The sequence below is a fragment of the Diceros bicornis genome, chromosome 9, assembly GCF_020826845.1.
Source record: "Diceros bicornis minor isolate mBicDic1 chromosome 9, mDicBic1.mat.cur, whole genome shotgun sequence".
NCBI classification, from domain to species: Eukaryota; Metazoa; Chordata; class Mammalia; order Perissodactyla; family Rhinocerotidae; genus Diceros; species Diceros bicornis.
In genome coordinates, this window is record NC_080748.1 from 56,345,371 (window position 1) to 56,362,192 (window position 16,822).

Below are 16,822 nucleotides of genomic sequence, written 5' to 3' on the forward strand. Positions count from 1 at the left end.
AGAGAAACAGAGAGAGAGAGAGAAAAATCTCTCTTAGCTCAAAGAGAGAGTGATATGATATCAAAATTATTTTCCCACCAGGAGACATTTCCAGGGTCTCCATGACACAAGGCACAACTGTAACATAGGCAAGTTGATAGAGGTAAGGACAATTTCAACTCTACCCTCTATGTTAGTTTCCTGTGGAGCTGCCGTAACAAAGCACCAGAAACTAGATGGCTTAAAACAACAGAAATTTTTTCTCTCACGGCTCTGGAGGCTAGAAGTCTGAAATCCAGGGATTCGCAGGGTTGGTTCCTTCTGGAGACGCTGAGGGAGAATCCATTCCATGCCTCTCTCCTAGCTTCTCGTCTCTCCTTGCTTCTGGTGCTTGCTGACAATCCTTGGCGTTCCCTGACTTACAGATGCATGGCTCCAATCTGTGACTCCGTTGTCACATGGCACTCTCCTTGTATGTCTCTGTGTTCCTGTGTACAAATTTGCCCCTTCTTGTTAAGGATACCAGTTATTGAATTAGAGCTCACCACAATCCAGGATCTCTCTCTCCTGACCTCACCTTTACTTCTCTCTTCTTCAGAAACTTCCTCCCTACTTTTCTCCCCAAAATACTCCAGCCACAACTTCCAGGCCACTATGCTGATGCTATAGCCAGAATAACAAGTACCCTTTCACAGGATACCTGGTGCTGCCGAGTTAACCATGTTTTTTGGTATTAAAGTTGCAGAGACTGGTGGCCACTTCCCTTTTCTTTTCTGGACACATGGCTGGACCTCACATCCCAGCTCCCTCATAGTTAGGTATAGCCATGAGTATACCTATGAATTCTAACAAGTAGATTGTGAAGGATGTGCGCCACTCACAGGTCTGGCCCACGAAACTTCCATGCACAGTAATCCGTGCTCTTTCCCCATGCACTAGCCTGATGCAACAAACATAACCACTTTGGAAGCCACATGGCAAGGATGGCAGAGCCACAAGATAGAGGGAGCCTGGGTCCCTGAATCACCAACAGGAGCCTCCAATCAAAGAATACACTTTAGGGCATCACATAAGCAAGAAATAAACTTCTATTCTGTTTGTTATACATTCTTTACTCAAATTTGTTACAGCAATGAATCTACCTTAATTAATATGCACCTTCTTTCCGAGGTGCCCCCCATATCTGTGTGCTTTCTTACACTGTTTTTCACTAGAGCATTTCGTCAGGCAATAGTGTTTCTGAAAACACTGCAGATGGTGTAAAAGAACCTGACCCTTATTGATGATAAAACTTCACTGAACAACAGGCTTCTATATTATTGTGCAGAAGAAATAGAGCAAGCTTTAGAGTCAGACTGAGTTGGATTCTTTTCCCACAATATTCTGCCCAGGTGATCAGTATCAACTCACTTTATCTCTCTGACCCTAAACCCTTCTCTGTAATTGGGATAACAAATTATCCCAATTAATTATTAGGTTAGTTGCAAGAAGTAAAGTTTAAGGAGTAGAATCAATGCACATAGCACAGTGCCTGGTACATAGTAGATCCTCAATAAATAGGAGCTAATACTATCATTATCATTTGTATGTATTAGTATTTGCTTGATGCATCTTTTTTGTGTGTGTGTGTGAGGAGATCAGCCCTATGCTAACATCTGCCAATCCTCCTCTTTTTTTGCTGAGGAAGACTGGCCCTGGGCTAACATCCATACCCATCTTCCTCCACTTTATATGGGAGGCTGCCACAGCATGGCTTGCTAAGCAGTGCGTCAGTGCATGCCTGGGATCCGAACCGGCGAACCCCGGGCTGCCAGAGCGGAGCCCGCACACTTAACCGCTTGCGCCACCAGGCCGGCCCCTGATTGTACCCTTTAAGTATAGGAACAATATCTTATTCATGCTTTTATCCTCAGCATGAAGTATGAACTCCTAGAAGACATGGACTATGACTAATTTATCTTTGTAACCCCACAGCTACAAGAGTGATGATTACTTCAATGAAGGAAAGCTATCCTTCGTATCAATATTATTCACTAACTGTGACCTCCAAAACAAGGATCATGTCTCTAACTCTTTCTCTAGAATCTAGAAGATGATCTGCACATAATAGGCCCTCGACAATAGTAATTAATAAACTGATTTCTCTCTGGTAGGTGGATGATATGATTCTGGTCCTGCGGATTGGTGGGAGAGAGTAGTCGCTATTAGCAGATGGGTCAGTAAGAGAATCTAGATTCCAAATCAAGAGTAGCCCGGAGTTCCCTCCTATTATGTGTATGTGGCATCGCTCCCCACCACCACCAGAACATGGATTCAAAGCTAAGCATGCTCCAGTTCCCACTTGTGTAATTAAAGGTAAACAGCACAGCCTTCCCAGCCTACCTCACAAAGTTGTCATGAAGGTCAAACACCATAATAGGTGTGAAGTGATATACATGTATAAAGGGATTCTATTATTGTTGTTATTGTTATTATCACAAAGCCAGCTTGTATCACAAAGAGTACTTGTTATCAGTACTCTTGTGGTTTTGATCCTTTCCCCTCATCTGGTGGAAGATCCTAGGTCACGTTCTTTCCCTGCATAAGTCATGAACGTAAAGTAAAATATTATTATTATTAAGACAAATATTCTCATATTAAATATTACATAAAGATAAACATATTACATAAAGACAAATATTTTTATTATTAAATTGACTGTTTCTTGGAAACATACCCAGAAGTGACTCATTTCCTAAAAAATAGAGTAATAAAGCATTTCATTTCACCGACACAAGACTGTAACACAGGCAAGTAACACTAGCAGGTGATAAGTCACTTTTCACTTTATCAAAATTGTTTTAATAATGAGTAGAAATGAAAAATAGGAATCAGGAGGAGAAGGCAGAGCAAGCACTGACGTGAGAAAAATAGGTTGAAATTAAGCTTTGACATAGCTGGAGGAAATGTAGTTCAATCACACTGTATATAAATAATTGTCCTGATTACATCTAAAGAAGTTTGAAAGAAGGTGTGGTCAAGTCAGAGGGGACACCAGGAGGGCTGCCAGGCCTCAGGCCTAATGACCCCTCAAAGTTGCATTTCCTTGTGGCTTTCTCTCTCGGGCAAGGCCAAGTCTTACCCTTTGTAGGCTCTGATATTTCGTGTTGTTAGCATGCAAGAATGAATCCATCTCTTGAGGATTTAAGCTCATGAGAGACTGAGTGATAAAGAAAAAAGACAGTCTATTCCTTTACACGGAGCCATGTGGTATTCGGGATCTTCATGTGTGCCTCCTTTAACCAGCCCAGCCTCTCTGATTATGAACACACAACATGGAAATACAGACTGAAAACAGAAGTTCACTTTGTGAGCCTGGCCTCGGAGCTAGTTGGAGAATTCGGATTACATGACTTTCAGTCCATTCATCACCACAATGGGAACACACCTGCCTCTAGGGGTCAGCACATCAAGTCAGGGAAGATGGCCGCCCTCCACCTTCCTAAGATGGAGTTTGAATGGACAGTGCCAGCGTGGGCCTCTTTGTCTCTTGTTTCTCTGCATCCACACTCACCCATCCTTCACTCCCCCACCTACGCCTGGATGTCATATTCTTTCTCATTCTTCATAATATTGATAAGGTCAAACAGCGTTCCTGAGCTTCCTGTTGACTGCATGTGAAATGCTTTATTTCTAAGGTGAATCTTGCCAATACCTGCTCTCAGGGGCCATGTGATACTTTTAGTCAAGTTGTCACCTCTGCTTATAAGAACTAGTGTTACTTTTCCCCAGAGAAGAATATATTTGGCCTGTTTCTGATGCAAATGCTACTCATTTGATGGTTTCATCTGTGAATCCTTAGGTATACAACTTTCATCTGAGAGACAAATATTCTTATCATTAAACTGACTTCAGAAGCACAATCTCCTTGCCAAAGGAAGTCTGGAATGAAAAATTTTGTAACCAAAAAAACAACGGGTACCTGAGGAGCATGGAGGTGATTGAAATAACCATGGACTGGGAATCAGAACACCTGGGTGCCTGACCTCATTCAGCCACTAAAGCTTTGGCAGAACTTTTTTTTTTCCCTCCAGTCTCAGTTCCTTATCTGGAAAGTAAAAGAGTTAGATGTGATCATTTCCAGGGTTTCTTTCAGCTCTAAATTTTTATGATTCTAAGATACTAGAGCTGACATGCCATACTACTGAAAATCATTGCTAAGATGGGGAAAGGAAAAGAGCTCCTGGTGACTGAGTCTTTCCAAAGTTCCAGGCTCTTTGCACACACCATCTCATGCAATCCCTACAACCACCCTAGGAGTAGGTCTATCATCATCTGCATTTCACAGGTGAAGAAACTGAGGTCCCGAGAAGTTAGGTGATTTGCCCAACATTATGCAGTGAATGTTTGTGTCCCCCAAAATTCATATGCTGAAGTCCTAACCCCCAATGTGATGGTCTTTGGAAGTGGGGCCTTAGGGAGATGATTAGATTTAGATGAGGTCATGAGGATGCATCACTGTCCCTCCTCATGATAGGATTAGTGCCCTTATAAGAAGAGACCAGAGAGCTTCTCTCTCTCTCTCTCTGCCTTGTGAGGACACAGCAAGAAGGCGGCTGTCTGCAAGCCAGGCATTGAACCCTTACCAGGAACCAAATCAGCCAGCACCTTGATCTTGGACTTCCAGCCTCCAGAGCTGTAAGATATAAATTTCTATTGTTTAAGCCACCCAGTGTGTGGTTTTTGTTATAGCTACCCAAGCTGACTAAGTCATCAGTTAGTACTAGATCTGAATTCTGGGCTAAAAATAGAGGCCAAATAAAACCAAAAAATATCTGAAGAAATTGTCCCCAGGGCAGACTGCTGAATGCCAACAGTCCCAGTTCTTAGGTGCTGCTACTCTGAGGGCAGGATTAGAAATTTGTGTCAGTGCCAATCCTACCCCTGAATGCTTAGCAAATGATCTAGATGATCTGGTTTGAAGGACAAGCACTCTAGATGCCACCTTGTGCAAAAGCATCTCACTGGCTCAGGAGCTAGGAAGCCAGGCACCATTTGAAAGCTTCTGGAATAAGCACTGCTCTCTTCCTGAGGCTCTGCAAATTCCACTGAGTTAGGAGGCAGACACTCATTGCTCTGAACTGGCCTACTAGATGCAATTGGCAAAACAAGAGAGCCCCAGATGCCTAGAGAGAAGGTGGGGATGGGGAGGAGAAAACTGACTAGAGGAGACAGGAGAAGGAGGAGAGGGCAGATGAGGGCAACCACCTACTTCTCCCTTTGCTGGGACCAATCCTACAGTGGAGAATTCTGCCCCTGGCTTGAGCTGGGATGCTAAAGCCATTATTTATAGCTTACAGCCTCCCAAATCAGGCAGCACTACTCACATGGGAAGGTTACCAGAAGAAGCAGGGAGCATGTCATGATGGGGACTTTACTACAGCAGATGGTGGCCATGTGAGCTGTGATGGCAGCTTGTTCAGAGTGGATTCCATTCTGCTTGAATGGCATCTGTTTCCCTGCAAGGGCTGAGCCTCCAGATCTGCTGACACTGCTTCTCTTGAATCCAAGTCTGTCGCCAGCTCAGCACCCGGAGCCTTCAGCCCACGGCAGGCTGCATTGAGCTCAGGCAGAAAATGGAAGTTCCCCTTCCTACCTCATTAAAGGAACCATCTGAGTTCACTTCTCTAACAGGAGCAATTTGGGCTGAATTTAGTCTTGAGCAGTGATGAGCAAAGGCATCAAGTTTCATGATCCATCCTATGCGTTAGTAAGAAACGCACTGGAGTAAGAAAGAAATCTCGGCACACGTCCTTACTCTTATGGGGAATATTCGACTCCATCTGCTGCTTCACATGCTGAGTGCTATGGATGGCAGTCATTTCTAAGAAACCATAAAAAAATTTTTTACAGGCCATACTTTGCATTTTTATATCCATTGAGCATATTACTAGGCACCAGGCAGAGAATACTATGGGTCACAAAATCTCATTGTCTTTAAATGTATCTATATTCAAAAAAGGAAGCCATTCTGGATGTTTCATCTGGAATATCCAGATAACGAAGATGCCACATGAATGAGATTTTTCTTATAACATCTTTCCTAATCCTTTGCTTCATTTCCCATGTGTTGACCCAGTTTTCATTTCAGCCTCTTCAGCTCCGTCTGGGGCATGAGATGTATTGTTCCAGTATGGACCGTAAGGAGGAAAGCATGAGAATGAGATCATAGCTTTCGCTAAACCCCACTGCCCCAAAACACAATGAGAGGCTTTTGGCAGCCTGGCCAGTCCAACAGGAAGGCCAGCGGCTGAGAAACAGCGCCGAGCTTTAGCTAAGCACTGGGTGTTGAAAAGTTTCATGCAAAAATCCTGAAGCAGAGCAGTAAAATTTTCAGGGAGTGAAGTCCCCTGACTCCTGTCCCAGAAATAGTGTTTATTGGGTGGTTGGCCTCTGGCTCCCAGCAACCCAGTCTCAATTTCCATCAGGCAAATAGAAACTAACGCAAACTTTCCGCTGCCCCTCCTCCCCACCCTCCCAAAGCGACCAAGGGTTTGCAACAGGCTCTGACTTTTCTCACTTCCTTCCTGAGCACAAGCTCTCAGCACCCTCTGCTCCACACAGAAAGTGGATGACAAAGAGTCAGGCTCTGGGGAGCAGAAACACACAAAGCAGAGCCCCAGGCATGGGGGCCACCGTGGGGGGAGTGTGGAGAGGTTCAAAGTGCCCTTAGAGTTTAAGGTCCAGGCATTTGAACATCTGTCCACCTTAGTCATTTACTGATGGAAAAACTAGCTCGGAGGGGGCAGTGGGAACCTAAGACTAAAAAATTAGGGGCAAAGCAAGGCCTAAAATTCAGGTCTCCTGACGACTCTCCGCCTTCTACTCCTCACTGTCTCCTTGTGCAAGGAATGAGAAGAGAAAGGAAGTAAGAGGATCTTGGAGTGGAAAAGTTTGAGAACTGGAGAAGTCCAGCCCAAGGGTTTTCTGAATTAGAAATTGTGCAGCTTTAACCTGCTCTGCCCACATTCCTCACGAGGCATCTGGTTGGCGGCTCCTAAGACCTGTCCCCATCACATTGTCCCAGCTCTGAATGCGGTGGGGCAATAACAGAACTCAGCTCATTCCCCAGGCGCAGAGGAAGAGCCCTCGGGATCCCAGGGCCTCCCTCTTGCAGCCTGGGCAGCCTGCAGCTACAGTGGAAACATGTGGAAACTTACAAAAGGGAAGCTGTGGTTCAGCATCCGCAGACAATACGTGGAGACGGAGTGTTGAGGGCTTCAAGCTAACCCACAGCTGCAGAGGTCCCTGTCCTACCACCTCCGCAGGCGTCGTGCAAAAGCTGATGCCTGGGGCAGAAACAGTCCCATGAACTCATTTTAAAACAGGGTTTTGAAAGTTAAAAATAAAAAACACAGTTTCCTCTTCTTTAGATTGTGGATCTACTTGTAGCACAAAACCTAGATGTTAACCCGGGGCCACGGCATCTTTAGGAAATGCATATTCACGGTGAGATCCAAGCCTCCAGGATTTTTCATGTGGGTCCTCCAGGTGCTGTTACCTGCCTTGTCCCTTCTCATGTACCAAGATAACAGTGATCACTCTTTGTGGTACATGCTAGGGATCTCAAATACATCAGGCAAAGTACATGTTATTCTTCCCATTTTACAGATGAATAAAATGAGGTTAAGAATTTCCAGTTGCACAGTTTGCCCCAGATTTACAGCTAGCTGGTAACAGGACTGCGATTCAAACTCAGGCTTGAGTCTGAAACCTGGATTCTTTCCACAGTGCTTCTCCTTCCCCCCATCTCAGGTACAGTTGGTCAAAGCTCACTTAATCAACTCAGACCTGCTCTCCTCAAAGCTGAGCGCATAGAAACCCCAGTACACTCACCCACCCCACATTCCCCTTGAACATAAAGACTCAGCAAAGGTGAACTCTACTGTCACTGTCTCCTCAAAGAAAGGCAAACTACCTCCTTCTTCATGAGACACCTAAAAGTTCTCCTTCTGATATGCCAACAATGGATCCACTTTTAAAATGAGTTCCCCATGCTGGCTGCTATCAAGTTGGTTTCATCTTTCTGTAATACTTATAAACATATGCCCATACCAGCCTGTCTGCTTCAGGTTATAATTCTAGACAGAAGAAATCTAGAATGTCTAATTTTTTGATTCATGTCAGACAGAAAATAACTCAGAATTAGATATTTAATAAATTTTTGAACTCTACAGTAAAGATGATGATGATGGTGATGACGATGATGGTGATGATAATGACGGGATAAAGGCCTGTGTGGCTCTGTCCTGTAAAAGACCCAGAGCACTTCACCGAAATTATCCGTCAAGATTTCCCAACGAGCTGCAGTAGAGGACTCAGTAGACTTGGGAAGCAGAGTCTCTGTGAACTGGTTTTCTCTGGTAGTACCAGATAAGGGTTTAGTGCCTCCTCTCCCCAGGGCACTTAAAGCGGGAGCAGAAGAGGCTCAGAGGCTGCAGGAGGCAACTGCCTCAGGAAGAAGTGCCTGTCAACAAACAGAAGCATCACCTGCTCCCACAACAGGGAACCAACCATCTCTGAGTCATAACTCACCAAGCTCAGAGCCAAACTGACAGGCTGGAGAAGGAAGTCAACGGAACCTTCACATCAGGTGTGTGGACTACTGGTTTCCCTGATAACACGCTGAGCATGACTCTAAGTGGAGGAAGCTAGAGCAGAGATCCTGGTCCCCTGTGAGCCAGCTGCATGTCTTGGCCTTTTCCCAGAAGGCTTTGCGTCCCATTGCCAAGCCCACTGAGTAGGGTCAGTGTGATGGTACAGAACCTCACTCACTAAACAGTAACAGCCACAGCTGTGGTCTGAGTATGAAATAAGGGCAGAAATAACGAAGGTAAGAACTGTGGAGACACTTTCACATCACTAAGGGACTGCTCTCAGAAGGCACTCAGACCCTGGCTGTGAATATCTTTTAAAATGCTCAGAAACTTTTCCCCCAGGTTTTCTACATAAGTCAAAAATTACCTTTAGCTTCTGAAGCAATTAGACTTAAGTGATTGCAAATAAAGAATATAAATAGCTCATGTTATGCATTGAGTCAATATATCACACACCCCAGGCTAATAGCTGTTGCCCTGATTCCATCTTGCATTTATGACATTTGCTTTTTATTGTATTCATGGTTTGCTGAGTGCTTTCAGGGAGAATAAATAAGGCTTTGAAAGATCAGCGCAGGGAATTTATAAATTGGAAGTCTTTTTTACTTTTAAATAATTTTACACTTATAAGCAATTGTATGTCAATGGCCTGCAATCATTTAAGAAGCTATACATTTTTGGAAAGGAAATTTACTTTAATATGAACACTTTCTGGATTGCTTTAGAAATAGGACACAGAAATCCATCCACAAATTCATATTTCAACCATCTCTTGTCATTTCTGTTATTTTATTCCACAGCTCGTAGAGATGAGAACTCGAAAAGAATAGAAATGTGCTTTTTGACTCATATACATCCTCATTCTGTTTTAATTGCAGGTAAAGATGATACACTATAGTGAAGGCTTTATTACAATTCAGAATGAGCTGTATGGGATGGGGACATCGAAAGATGCATGACAGTTAAATTCAGAAATACTGGTCATTTCCCTGTATCTGGTACTGCAACAGATAAATAACAGTCATGTCTTTGATTGCATCTGCTTAAATAAATGGCATTGGCTTGGTATAAATATTGAATGCTATCTTTTATATCAGAGTAAGCATTAGCAATGATACTCCTGTCTCTGCATTTGAGGTCAGGTGAAAAGATTAGTGTGCCAGTTTCTAAGATGATGAACTCTGACCGTTCCTTCTCTCTAACACCCACATCTAAGCAGTCACCAGACCTACCACATGGTCTTAGAGTTACAGGGGAGAGGAGTGGGGAAGAGAACACAGTTTAGAGCCAGGCTAAGTCCAAATCCTGGCTCTACCACTCACTAGCACTGCGACTTTGACAAGCTCTTTGGTAACTCTGTGCCTCATTCTCCTCCTCTGGAAAGTGGGGCTGGTAACTCCCACTGTTGTGCAGACTCATTGGGTTATATGGAAAGCACTTAGAACAGTGTCTGGCACATAAGAAATGCTACATAAGCATCAGCCCTTTTGACGACAAATTTTTTGATGTTGGTGCCTTGCTTAGGACTTGTATTTCCACTCCTCTCCAGCCCCTACTTCCCCCTGCCCCCACCCCCGCCCCAGTCGACTGCAACAAGTAGGTCCCAGCTGGGCTTCCTGCTTCTACTATATCCCACCCCATCCACCTCCAGTTCAAATCTAATATCCCCTCCTTCGTGGTCACACTGTGCTGTAGACATTTCCATCACAGTACCCACTGCACTTTGTACTTTTTTTATCTATCTATATTTGTGTGGAGTGGGGCTACGCATACACATTTGGAAAGCAGTGAAAAATAAGTTGGGTGAACGAGAAAAGGCAGTCAAACAACATAACAAAAAAGATTTCAACTTGCAGAAAAAGGTGGCCAGTGAGAGATTTTTGGTAGCAGGAGCCCAGAACATTGAAGACAGGAATGAGTCATCTTTAAGTTCAAATTATTTGCATTTCTGAGATGAGAAAAGGACCCAAATCTTCAGTAAAGCCTGGTACACACACAGTGGGCTTGTAGTAAGCGGTTTGGAACCAAATCAAGGAAAAATAGCTTAGTGCCACATAGGAGTTGAGATGAAGTAGATGGAAGAGAGGAGCCACGGAAATGAGACAAAACTGAATAAGAGAGCTTAGCGGTGGTTACAACCCGCAGTCAGAATGAAAATATAAACCTTCAGGTATTTGCAGAAATCTTGGTGATGAGGGTAGGTTCTCAGGATATGTGCAATGAAAGGCTCAAGGCTGTATTATTTTAAATCCCAAAATACAGGTGTTGGCTCAGGTCCTCCAAGGAGCAGACAGGATGGACTGTGTATGAGATGTACTGGAAGAAACACCCGTGATGGAGTAAGAGGTGAGAGCTGGAGAAGGTGAGAAGAGACTTCAGAGAGAGATGCAGGTCTGACTCCCGAGAAAGGAGAGGGGGAAGGAAGGAAAACTGGGTAGAAAGAGCCTTAGATCACAGAGAGTTCTAAGAAAGATCCAGGGGCCGGCACCGTGGCTTAGCGGTTAAGTGCGCGTGCTCCACTGCTGGCGGCCCGGGTTCAGGTGCCGGGCGCGCACCGAAGCACCGCTTGTCAGACCATGCTGTGGTGGTCTCCCATATAAAGTGGAGGAAGATGGGCATGGATGTTAGCTCAGGGCCAGTCTTCCTCAGCAAAAAGAGGAGGATCAACATGGATGTTAGCTCAGAGCTGATCTTCTTCACAAAAAAAAAAAAAAGAAAGAAAGATCCAGCCAGGCTGATGGAAACTCCTTGAGTCAAAGTCACTCTTGGAGGATTCCTGCATCTCACAGCCTGTCATAGTACCTCCACCACGCTAGTAACAGCCCACTGAAAGTGGGTACTCAGTGCAAACGTGATGGTAGATCCAGAGGAGCAGCAACTGAGGCTATGAGTCAATCTTGCTCTCAGAGCAGAGGGTTAAAGCTGGACATTTTCATCACTACCACTCAGGGTTACCTCAGCTGATAGAAATCGTCTTTGATTCATCATTTGGTACTTAACTGCTCAATCGATGTTTGTTGCATTGACAAATTGATCCATCCCGCACACCAAATAATCATCCTAAACAATTATTGAAACCAAGTGTTGTGCACAAGAGAATTCATTATACTATTCTTTCTATTTTGTTGTATTTAAATTTTTCCTTAATGAGGTTTATTAAAATATTATTTAGAAACATTATGGTAGTTCCTTAAAAAATTAAATATAGAATTACCAAATGATCCAGCAACTCCACTTCTGGGTATATACTCAAAAGAGTTGAAAGCAGGGACTCAAACGGATATCTCCACTCCACTCTCCACTTCACAACAGCACTATTCACAATAGTCAAAAAGTGGAAACAACCAAAATATCCATCGACAGAAAAATGGATCAACAAAATGTGGTCTATACATACATCGGAATATTATTTGATCTTAAAAAGGAAGGAAATTCTGACGCATGATACAACATGGAGAAAACTTGAGGACATTATGCTAAGTGAAATGAGCCTTAGTGAAAATGAGCCTGAGTGAAAAGACAAATACTCTATGATTCCACTTATATGAAGTAACTAGAGTAATCAAACTCATAGAGACAGGAAGTAGAATGGTGGTTACCAGGGACTGGGAGGAGGCGAGAATGGAGAGAGAGAGTTTAATGGATACAGAGTTTCAGTTGGGAGAGAAAAAAAAGTTCTGGCTATGGATGGTGGTGATGGTTGAACAATAATGTGAATGTACTTAATGCCACTAAAGTATACACCTAAAAATGGTTAAAATGGTAAATTATATTTTATGCACATTTTACTACAATAAAATAAGTTATTTAGAGAACATATCTGACAGGGGGAAAAAAACTAAAGTAAGGATGCTCCGTGCTACATGTGCTCTTATGCCCCAAGTCCCCTCTCTGCCTCCAGATCCCCAGTGAAGTTAGTACAGTTACAGACTTCTCCCAGCCCAGCCATTTGGCTGGCGGGCTGGTTCCAGGGCTTTCTCTAATTATCTTCCTCTGGAAGTCTGCTTAGGGCAATTTTTCAGACTCCACTCAGGAGCCTCCTCTTGGAGCAGCCATTCCCAGCCAGCCAGCCATTCCTGCAAAAGGCCACAAAGCCCATGTCTTTGTAGCTTCTTAAACCCCAGACTCTGGCCCTGTCCTTTGCCTCCGTTATGTGAGATTTCTCTGTTTAAAAATAAAAGTACAGTTGTTTTGGTAAAAGTAGCCAGATGGCACTTCTTTACCTCAAAGACTTCTGTCAGGACAATGGAGCGAGAAAGAAAACCCGAGTGAGAGACTGAGTCTTTGGCAGGAGGGTGCCACGTTGGGCTGGCCCAGCTGGGCATGCACTCTGTGTTAACAACAAAGAGGATGAAAGGAGCAGGAGGACAGGAGGCAAGCCTCGGCCTGCCTCTGATACCAGCTCGCCTCTCCTTTTGCTAATGCTTCTGACCCTGATCATGAGACTCTTCTTGCTTCCCGCTCTGCTTCAGACACTAAATGACTGCAGATACCCTGTCCTTCTCTCCATTTCCATCTTCCTTCCTGCGTCTCTGTCTGCTAACTCTATTACTTGTATCATACTAGAAGTTCCAATCCATCAGGAACCCCATGGTCAGAGTTTGGGCTCCACGTATGATGTGTTCAAGATGGTGCATCAAGTGTGTCAAATAAGATAACATGCAATGATGTGGGCACTGATCGCTCGTGCTTATAAAAGTGGCCAAGACAGCTGACCCAAGGCACCAAAGGGCCTAGATCTGTAAACTATTCAGAAGGCCAGGGGAACGGGGACAGGGAGGGCATAGGATGTTAATAAAAGATGCAAGAAGTATGGCTGTTCCCTACAGTGATGATGATTTGTTCAGAGTACCTGTCCCCCTCTGCCCCTTGAGCGGTTTGTCATGTTAGGTTACTTTTAGGCAATCCAGAACCAATTCTAAGTAGTTTAAGCAGAAAAAAGTATTAAAGGAGATTAGTTCACTCATAGAACCTTTAGAAGAGCCCATCAGTAGGCTTTAAGCAGCCAAAAAAATTCCCCAAATCACATTCAACCAGCCCAGTGGTTACAGAGATATAGGCCCACAAAGCCAACATTGCCAACATGGGCATGCCAGGCTACCCTAGACCCTCTACCTCATGGTCTCCAGAAACTGGATGCTCTTACCACTACACTAGCCAAAATGGATCTCACACCATCCCTAGCTTCACCAGCTTCCAATTCAAAGTCTGATTGGTGAGACCTAGGTCACATGCCTGTGCCCTAACTGGAGAGATGCTGGGTAAGAATCTAGGAAACTGGCAGGTGTCTCAGTTAGGGAATTCTCCAATCATAGGTCCTACCTGTGAATACTGGGCAGGCAAAAAGCATAGAACATGCCCCTTGGGCGTAGTGTTTTCACCAAAAAGCTCTGCTATTTCTGCTGCTATATAGCAATGCTTCAGATAAAGCTTTGCTACCTAGAAAATTAGATTCTATCTTGCCAAGAGAATAAAAAAGGCTAATTATGTAGACTCAAAAACCCTCAATGGGGGTGGGGGGGCGGCCCTCTGGCATAGTGGTTAAGTTTGTGCACTCCACTTCAGCATCCTGGGGTTCACAAGTTCGGATCCCGGGTGCAGACCTGTACACCGCTTGTCGAGCCATGCTGTGGTGGCATCCCATATAAAGTAGAGGAAGATAGGCATGGATGTTAGACCAGGGCCAATCTTCCTAGGCAAAAAGAGGAGGATTGGCAACAGATGTTAGCTCAGGGCTAATCTTCCTCACCAAAAAAAAAAAACCCAAAACCCTTAATAGGGCCAGCCTCATGGCCTAGTGGTTAAGTTCTGTGTGCACCACTTCAGCAGCCAAGGTTCAGTTCCCAGGTGCGGACCTACACCACTCATCAGCGGCCATGCTGTGGCAGCGACCCACGTACAAAATAGAGGAAGATTGGCACAGATGTTAGCTCAGGGTGAATCTTCCTCAGCCAAAAAAAAAAAAAAAACAATCCTCAATAGTACCAAAAGTGCCCCCACTGCCTTCAGGAAAAAAAGCAAAATCCTTAGACCACCATTCAAAGTTTTCCGCAACAGGGCCCATCTGCCTTTTCAGCGTTTCTCCACTTACCTTCCAAAATTCTCTATCCTATGGCAACCACACTGGTTGACTTCTACTCCCCATCCTGAGATCAAGCACATGCTTTCACTTTGGGTGTTGTTGCTCATTTCACATCCCTACAGAGCTGTCCACCATCCACTGCCTACCCAAATCCTACGTCCTTAAACACATAGCTCTGATCCCACATCCATTGCCTTCCATAACCACCTAATAGGAAGGACTTTTTCTCTTTTTCAAAATCCAATGGTAGCTATTATCTTCATAATCCATTTGTCAGCCAATCATGTACCATGTGACATCACTTCTATCATCGTCTCAAACTTTCTTTGTGTCTTTTGTTATTTATTTATTTATGCATAAATATGTCTTATCTCCCCAATTAGTCACTAAAGTCTTTGATGGCAGAGGCTCTTTGTTAGACTTCTTGGAATGCCCACAGCATCTCACATAAGGCTTTGCGCATTACAGGCAGTCAATAAAGATATGTGACTTTAAATTTACTTTACTCCACAGAGTTTTTACCTATCACATAGGTAAAAACTATAGATGCAATTGCTTATTAGCATGGCCGTGTTCCACATGCTGACACTTGTGCATTTTCTTAAGTAGGATATCTTTCTTAGGGGAGCCAGGAAGGAAGAAGTCAGCAGTTGTCTCTTCCCCAGCAAGCATGCTGGCGGAAACAGAGATAACACCTCAGCAGCTCTCATTAATCTGTTAACATTGGCCCAATATTCATCTGAATAGTGCTGATTAGGTGGTAGGTACATTCTGAGAGCTCACAAATCCTTATGGCAACTCCATAAAGTAAATGCCATTATTCCCATTTTACGGATGGGGACCCTGTATTAACTCAACTGGGGTCATGCAGTGAGTAAGGGTCAGACCCAGGGTTGAATCCAGGTAAGCTGGCTCCAGGGGTGGCACTCTTAGCCACAGGCTGGTGACCAAGATACTCTATTTCATGTTGCAAATTTAATGATGGTCTCCACAGAAAGAATATATTCTAAGAATTTTAAAGCAAATTTTTAAAACGCATTTTATTTTAACACAGAGAATAGTTCAACAGGAGAAAGCTTATTCACATTTCTCTGTCTCTAACTTTATTTGAGGGGACTTCAGATACCACACGCTGGGCTTCCTCTCGCCTTCCTTAAAGAGTCAAGTCAGATAAAGCAGGTTAGAGAAACGTCTACCTCTTTCTGGCACAGAAATTCACACAGAACATCTTAATTCTAAAGCTTCTGTGAAGATACCAAACTTTCCCTCATCTCTTTAGTTTAATTGTATGCTAATCAGACTGAGACATGTCTAAAAATAAACTCCAAAAGCCTCAATTTTCAAGAAAATACTAAGAGTGTGGTATAGATGGGTATCTACAACCTAGAAATCAACTTCTATTATTCAAATATTTGTAACACAAAGTTGTATAGGGAGGTTAAAATTTTCCAGTGGGCCAAGTCAAAAACTCCCTGTGCTTTTATTCTATTATGCTGTGTTCAACCAAGGGGGGCATTTTTGCTAATCTATTGCTAGGCATTTGGCTTTCTTCTCTCATTAGAAATATAGTTGACTTTATTTTACATACCTCAATGTTTCCTATCTAAGATGTTAAGCTTCTAAATACCAGTGTCTGATAAATAGTAAGATCTCAATAAATATGTTATGCTTTCAGCTTTCACCAAGGAAAACTATAAAATTATAGAAAATCCATTTTGGATGGATGTTACTATGGGACTTTTATGCCCTTCATCTTCTAGCGCCTTCTGGTAGCAGGTACCATATGAGAAATTTCATCTAAATGTTTGTTCTAGAAAATGTTTTGTCTCTCCTGAAGAATTGAAATTATTTATCTTATAAACAATGAAAACTGGTCTAGTTACTCATTTTACTTTGGCCACCAGGAAACTCAATGCCAATTTGCAGGCCAATTATATTTGGATCTATATTAGATACAATTAGAATCAGAGATATTTAGAATTTCATGGCTCAGTGTGCCAGTTATCAACTTATTGCCTCTCAGCTCCAAATTCATCCTTTTTGTCTGCTCTGTGAAAAAGGATATGGGCCCTTTAAATGTTTTTCCTTTGTCACCTGGCACTATGTTAACCTTTGTCAGTAGAGG

The 16,822-nt window shown here is 43.4% G+C and overlaps 3 long non-coding RNA genes across 3 annotated transcripts in view; all 3 read right to left on the reverse strand.

Annotated features, from left to right (window-relative positions):
- LOC131410273 (uncharacterized) overlaps nt 1-2,548 on the reverse strand; it is a 53,457-nt gene extending 50,909 nt beyond the window's left edge. Inside the window, exons 1-2 of the long non-coding RNA XR_009221209.1 lie at nt 2,362-2,548; nt 249-467 (exon numbers count right to left, since the gene is read on the reverse strand). This is a non-coding gene — a long non-coding RNA (uncharacterized LOC131410273). The remainder of the gene's footprint in view (nt 1-248; nt 468-2,361) is intronic.
- Nucleotides 1-16,822, reverse strand: part of LOC131410272 (uncharacterized) — a 220,920-nt gene that overhangs the window by 88,407 nt on the left and 115,691 nt on the right. The window lies entirely within an intron of this gene.
- On the reverse strand, nt 3,097-7,351 carry LOC131410274 (uncharacterized). The gene is made up of 5 exons (XR_009221213.1): nt 7,179-7,351; nt 5,346-5,842; nt 4,605-4,654; nt 3,941-4,066; nt 3,097-3,178 (listed from the first exon to the last, which is right to left on the reverse strand). It is a non-coding gene; the product is annotated as an uncharacterized LOC131410274 (long non-coding RNA).